Source organism: Vombatus ursinus, unplaced genomic scaffold, assembly GCF_900497805.2.
Source record: "Vombatus ursinus unplaced genomic scaffold, bare-nosed wombat genome assembly UNPS02009132.1, whole genome shotgun sequence".
Taxonomy (NCBI): Eukaryota; Metazoa; Chordata; class Mammalia; order Diprotodontia; family Vombatidae; genus Vombatus; species Vombatus ursinus.
This window is the reverse complement of record NW_020948910.1, coordinates 10,565,203-10,572,763: the sequence shown is the minus strand read 5'-3', so window position 1 is coordinate 10,572,763 and position 7,561 is coordinate 10,565,203.

The following is a 7,561-nucleotide window of genomic DNA, read 5'->3' as shown; positions in this document are numbered from 1 at the left end:
TTGTGAAGATATACTCTAGATTCCTTATCAAGTTTGATCCTCTAAAGACAGGAATAGCAGCAGTAGCATACTAACTGTAACTTGATTCTGAGTCTTTTCCTTTTCTTTTAGTCACAGTCTCAGGTGGGCAACCTTACTAATTTAAATGATGTTTAATTTCTCAGTGTTTTCCACCTCCTATTTTTTTACATTCTCTTCCATCTTCACATATCTATGTATTCTACGTCTTAGGACCTAATGATTAGGTTGTTATTTCAATAAGAAGAGACAAATTTACTTACTCATAACAATAGGAAATTTTTCACTGTTAAAGTTTAAACTACTTTAAATTCCATGGAGTAAATTATACTTTTGACTATCATTGTTTATCACTGTTGCTAAAGGTTTAGCAGAAGAAATAATTGAAGAATTGTATAAATAATAATAAAACATGACATAAAATAGTTCAGAGGGAGTGGAGGTGATTACTGTATCAACTTAGCAATCAAGAAAATTATAAATTGGTATTTTCAAACACTCCTTTTAGCTAATGCCATTCTATGTATGTAGAATGGCAAAAATAATTTTTAAAATACATTTTATAAAGTATAGCAACAGTTTTTCTCCAAAATTCTTATTTTGAAACTGATAACTCTATACAGTATACTCTTCTTTTATTATGTAACTAAGTTGTATTAATTTCCTCTTCCTGATGGTATCTTCAGCCACTGATGACTGACCATAGATTCTAACTGGTTCCTAATCGTGAAGCTAATTTAAATATTGCAACTACCATGATAATAAGATGGATATTTATTTCAGTACCTAAATAAATGCCTCTTTTTCTCATGTACTAATTTTTACTGTAGGGTGACTCTGAAAACAATTAAACAGCTTGATGTACTTAGCAGAAAACATAATTTTACATTATTAAATAGTGCCTGATTTTTGTCAGTCTGGATTTCCAGAATTGTAAGGACCCTCCCAAGCCCTCAGGAAATGGCTAAGCTGTTGCTGGAAGGGGATGGGGAATTGTATTCAGTGAACATATGGATGTTCTTACATGCTGATTTTGCTACAGAGGCTTTATATATGTATAAAACTCAAAATTGAAAAGGAAAAACCATGGAATGACATTAAAATTCTGCATAATTGCCAGTATGTTTTTAAAACAACATCATTTGTCCACATGCCATTTAATGAATCAATTAGAAGCCAAAGTCCATGAAATTCAGAGGGAAAAAACTTTAAATATATAAAACATACATTCCTATTCTCTTTCTTCAATCTTCTTTTCCACTGGTACTTTGAAACATACAGTTTTACGTAATGGTTACTTCCAAGAAGTTTGCACATGATAATCTTTAGAGGTTATAGAATATGAGAGTAGGCAGTTGCTAACACTTGTAAAATAGGATATAAATTCATAATAACTATTGGAAAAGTGTTCAAAGATTAAACTGAGTAGAGTTCAATCAAAACAAAGTAGGAAGAGATAGAAAAACAAATTCCTTAAAAAAAAACTACAGAATGTATAAAATATCTAGAAGTCTACCTACCAAGACACATACAGGAATTATAGAAATATAATATAAAACATTCTTTATATAAATAAAGACAGATTTAAATAACTAGAGAGATAGTAATTGCTCATGGTTGGGTCATGCTAAAATAGTAATAATAACTAAGTGAATTAACAGATTCAATGTCACCCAAACAATAAGCCACCAGAAATGACTTTAGAAAGATAGAACAATCATAATGAAATTCACCCACAGGAACAAAAAGTCAAGAAAGAAAGGAAAATAATGGGAAAAAAGGGTTGGAAATAAGGAGACCTAAGAGTACCATGTCTCAAACTGTATTACAAAGGTGTAACCATCAAAATTACATGGTACTGATTTAAGAAGCAGAAAAGTTAATCAGTGGAACATATTTTTCACATAAGACCTAGAAGCAATTGAACAGAATAGAAAAGCCTTTGATAAACCAAAGGACTTTAACCTCTGGGGTAAGGACTCATTATTCAACAAAAATTGATGGGAAAACTAGAAAGCTGTCTGGCAGAAATTGGATTAAGATCAATAATTCACACCATAAACACAAAATAACCTCCAAATGGTACATGTTCTAGATATAAAAGGACATATCCTAAGATAGAGAGAAAATGCCATTCACAATTTCTGATAGGGGAAGAATTATTTGCCAAACAATACAAAATGAGATAAAATGGGCAATTTTATTTACATAAATTTGAAAAGTTTTTATTCAAACAAATGCAATGCAGTTAGAAGGGAAATAGTTCACTGGAAAAGAAATCCTTGAAGCAAACTGCTCTTTTGATAAAGGTCTGATACTCAAATGGATCTATGATCTCACAGATTTGAGAGTTTTCTCCAGTGAAATAGATAATAACCCAGCCATACCCGCCCATCCTGTGTGACTCTTTTCTATATCCTCCCACAAGTTCAACAAAGAGATCCACCCAATGATCTGGAGTCCTTTCTCACTTTTCTCCATTATCTTGAGGGTATCAGTGAAATACTCTGTCATCTTTTGCTTTTGCCACATGACCAACCCAAGTCCTCTTTGTCATAAAATTATTTGCTAACTTTCTTTACTCTTTTTTTCTCCTCTGAAGTTTCTCATTGGTTATATGTTGTAGCCTGCTCATATATATCATAAGCTTTTCCATTGCCTTCTCTATAAGGCCCATCTTTAGTTATTTAATAGTGGTGGTGTTCCAGTTCTGAATGCCATGAACTGTTGGTAGAGCTATGAATTCATATAACCATTCTGGAAAGCAATTTGGAACAATACCCAGAAAGTCACAAAACTATGTATGTGTTTTGAAGCAGCAATACTATTAGTAAGCGTATATTCTAAAGAGATCAAAGAAAGAGGGGAAAGACCTATATATGCAAAAATACTTATAGAAGCAATTTTTCTTAAAAAAAAAACTGAAAACAGAATGCCCATCAATTAGGGAATGGATGAACAAATTTTAGTATAGGAATGTAATGGAATATTATTGTGCCAGAAAGGATGAAATGGAGGATTATGTGAATTGATACAGAATGGAGTAGAAACAGAACAATTTAAAAATTATAACATTTTAAGGGAAAGCAACTATGAAAAACTTAAGAATTATGATCAATGCAATAACTAATCATAACTCCAGAAGACTGAGATAAACCATGCTTCCCATCTCGTGAGAGAAAAGTGATGGACTAAAGGTGCAGAAGAAGACATAAATTTTCAGACATGGTCAATGCGTGGATTAGTTTTATGTGACTACATATCAAGTTTTGTTTGATTTGTTATAAGGAGAGCTTTTGGGGGGATTATGTGTTGGGAAGTAATGATAGTAATAAAAAGAAGAAGAAAGGAATGTCAATTAAAATGCATGGTAGGGAGCAGAAGGAAGTTCAGAAGATATGCAGGACAGTGTTAGAATTACCATTTTAAATATAATATATGCTTAAATAATTCAAGCTTTACCTCGTAGAAATTCATGATATCACATGTACAAAAATATTTATAGCAGCTCTTTTTGTGGTGGCAAAGAATTAGAAATGGAAGAGATGCCCAGCAATTGAGGAATGACTGAACAAGTTGTGGTATATGAATATAATGGAATACTACTGTGCTATAAGAAATGATGAGCAGGCGTACTATAGAAAAACCTAGAAAGATTTGTACGGACTGATGCTGAGTGACGTAAGCAGAAGATGTTGTACACAGTAACAGCAACATTGTGGGATGACTAACTTTGATAGACTTAGCCCTTCTCAGCAATGCAAGGAGCTAAGACATATCCAAAAGTCTCAAGATGGAAAATGCTATCCACATCCAAAGAAAGAACTATGGAGTTTGAATGCAGATCGAAGCATACTATTTGCTTTTTTTTTTCTTCTGTTTTGTTTTGTTTCCTCTTTCTTGTGGTTCCTCCTATTGGTTCTAATTCTTCCTTACAACATGACTAATGTGAAAGTATGTTTAATAGGAATGTATATGTATAGCCTATATCAGATTGCATGCTGTCTTGGGGAGGGACATGGAGAGGGAGGGAGAGAAAAATTTTAAACTCAAAAGCTTATGGAAGTGATTGTTGATGAATCAAAATAAATTAATAAAAAAACAAATTCATGGTATTATATACAATCCTCTTTTTTGTACTTTGTTTAATGAAATGTTTACGCTTACTGATGTTCGCCAAGTTCATAATAACAAAAATTAAAAGAATAATAAAGTTTAACAGCTACAACAGAGAGAGGAAAAACAAAATGTACAAATAGATGGGGACAAGATGGTAAAGCAGAAAAAGGGTGCTGTGCCTGATAAAGCAGATAAAGGTGTGTGTCAGCAGTTCTGGGTTCTAATTCCAGCTCTCCATCCAACTATTATTATGATAGTTGAATGGAGAGATCATTTAATATCTCTAGATTTCATTTAATAAAATAAGGAGAATGGACCAGGTAATCTCTAAGATCATACTCAATGCTAAAATTCTGTGCCATGTAAAATACAGGACAGATAACAACAGACAGAAAAAAAAAGTCAAAGTTAAAAATAAGCCAAGTAGTGTTTCAATATGTAGGAATTGTAAAAATTTTTTGTCAACATTGGCCTTACCTATAAGTTGAATGAATAGTACTTTACATAGTAATTGAAAGCCTCATTTTACTCCCAAGGTCTCCCATATTGGTGCACCATAGCTACTTATCAGGCTCTGTAGCCTGGAACTGATATCATTAGAACCATTACTTAAGATAAATAACAAAGGTAGGGGTACTGCCTCCAGAAGGCCATTGTTGAAATACATATATGTTGCCTAGAAGATGAGGTAAAGCACTTGTAGCAACACAACTAGTATGAATTTTTGTTTGAGATTAGCTAACAATATAACCTTGGAGGACAGAGATCTTGAGTCTGGAGGAATGATGCCAGTTAAGAAAGACAAAATAGTATAGAGGAAAGACATGTTTGAATCAGAGGAACTGGGTTCAAATTCTGACTGTCGAAGTTAATTTCTATATAAAATTTCCCCATCTACAAAATGAAATGGCTGGGCTACAATCAGGAGTCAGCAAACTATGCCCCATGAGCCAAATCTGGTTCGCTGCCTGTTTTTGTATGACCTATAAATTATGAATAGCTTTTATATTTTAAAATAAAGTTTTATGGGAACATAGCCAAGCTCATTCATTAATGTATTATCTACAGCTGCTTTCTCAGAGTTGAATAGTTGTGACAAACTGAATGTGTCATTCTCATTGCTTCATGATGCTACTGGGTACATTACAAATTGTCGTGACATTGTTATAATTTGAAAGCATTTTGAGTGTATTCATACTGCCACATTTTTTTATTACCAGTGTGCATACCCATCATGTCAAAATAAGAAGAAAATGGAAAAAAAATTCATTACTATTTTTTGAGCAAAGTAACAAGATTGGAATTTTTCTGAACAACTTTTCTGCATTTTTCTGAAGAACTACCCTCAACACTGTTATTAAACACTGAATGGCTTTGGACATTAGCTTTTGCTGAAAACTTGATGTTTCTTAATAAATTCAGCCTAAAATTACAAGGTAAAACAGTATTATTTACATACAAAACTTACACTACAGTAAAGTCAGTTCAACGACAAGTAGTGTTGTTTGAATTACAAGTAATGCCAAACTGCTTCATACACTTTCTGTGCTGTCAAAAGTTACAAATTTTTAGCAGATATATATATTCTGAGCTCAAACTACAGTTCTAGCATCATTTTTCAGATTTTAATGCAAATTCAAAAGAAATTTCCATGTTTCAAAATCCATTTAACTGTGCAATTGAGGACCTTTTACCTAACCTTCAATTTTAAATGATTAATCTGCAAGGCAATGATATACAAAAAAGCAAATATCAAGATAAGAATCTACTAGGATTTTGTAAATGCCTTCTAAGCAATGAATATGCTCAATTAAAATCATAACATAACATACTGATATCAGTATTTGTTAGTGCCTATCTGTATGAAAAGACATTTCCAAAGATGAAATGTATAAAATTTTATTACACATCTACATTAATAGATGAGCATTTTAATCGATTTGATAATAGGGAACACTAATTTTGAACCTTAATTCAAGTAAATGCAATCCCTCCAAAAGAATTCCATGCTTCATTAGTATACCTGTATTGCAAAAATAAATATACTCAATTATTATTAGATTTTGAATTTGGTGAATAAAAAATTTGTGGAAATATTTTCTCTCTTGTTATAAAGATACTTAACACAATATCCTTGATTTTGCCTCCTGGCCCACAAAGTCTAAAATATTTACTATCTGGCCCTCTACAGAAAAAGCTGATCTTTAGACTAGATGATCTCCTAGGTCTTTTCTGGCTCTATATATTTACATTTACACCTATAGTAACTGTTTCACATAAAGGTGGCCCGAGTATATTTTTAAAATAGATATAGCCTGAAAGTTAGACCAGAATTATGGCAGAGATGATGAGTAGTTCTTTCCGTTTCTAGAAGCTCACGTTCAAGATTCAGTGTTTGGGATATTTCTGAAACAGAGAAAGACAGATACATTTGCCAGGACAGGAGGACTCATAACATCATAAGGCCCTGCATGGTGGGAGATTACAGTGGTGAGCAGATACCAGAAGAACAGGAGACCTAGGATGTGATAGGACACTCAGAACTAGGCATTGTGGTATGGGAATAGAAAAGGAAAGAAGAACAAGAAGACAAGAAAGGATATGGCAGGTAAATAGCAACTGAATTTTGCCTAGGATTATCCTCGATACATGTGAATTAATACTAAAATTGGTATTTTAAAAAACATCGATTAAAACCTTTACTAAGGTACTGTTGTTGTTTAGTCATTTTCAGTCATGTCCGACTCTTTGTGACCCCTTTTGGAGGTTTTCTTGACAAAGATACTAGAATGGTTTTCCATTTCCTTCTCTCGCTCATTTTACAGATGAGGAAACTAGGGCAAAGAGGGATTAAGTGATTTGCCCAGCTAGTAAGTCTATGAAGTCACATTTGAACTCAGGTCTTCCTGAATCCAGGCCCAGTGCTTTATCTACTGCGCCACCTACCTGTAGTACTAGGGGGCCACATCTAGCAAATTTTAGAGGGATGTGGAAATCTGACATCCTTACCTGGTTACATCCCTTGCATTTGCAGATTGGGTCCCATGAAAATGATTACATCAGTTTCAAAGGATTCTGGTACATGCTTAACTCTATGGTTTTTAAATCCCTCTCATTGTATTTCCTTCAATACTCATACAGTTGAAACAATAAGCTCAAAGGAAAGGTATTTGCTCAAATGGCTTAGTAAGAACAGAATTTATACATCATTTCCCACCCCTCCTTAATATGAACAGATAGCATACTTACCAGGGCTCTTACCTCTCCCAGCAACAGAGATTAGTTTTCCCTAAAAAGAGACAAAGTTTTACCTGGGACCTGATCAACCCCTGATTCCCTTGGCAATTTACTGGTGACTTAAAGGCATAAAAACTCCTACTATGTGGAGGTGGGTCCTCTTCTACATGGTGGATGTCTGAAGACC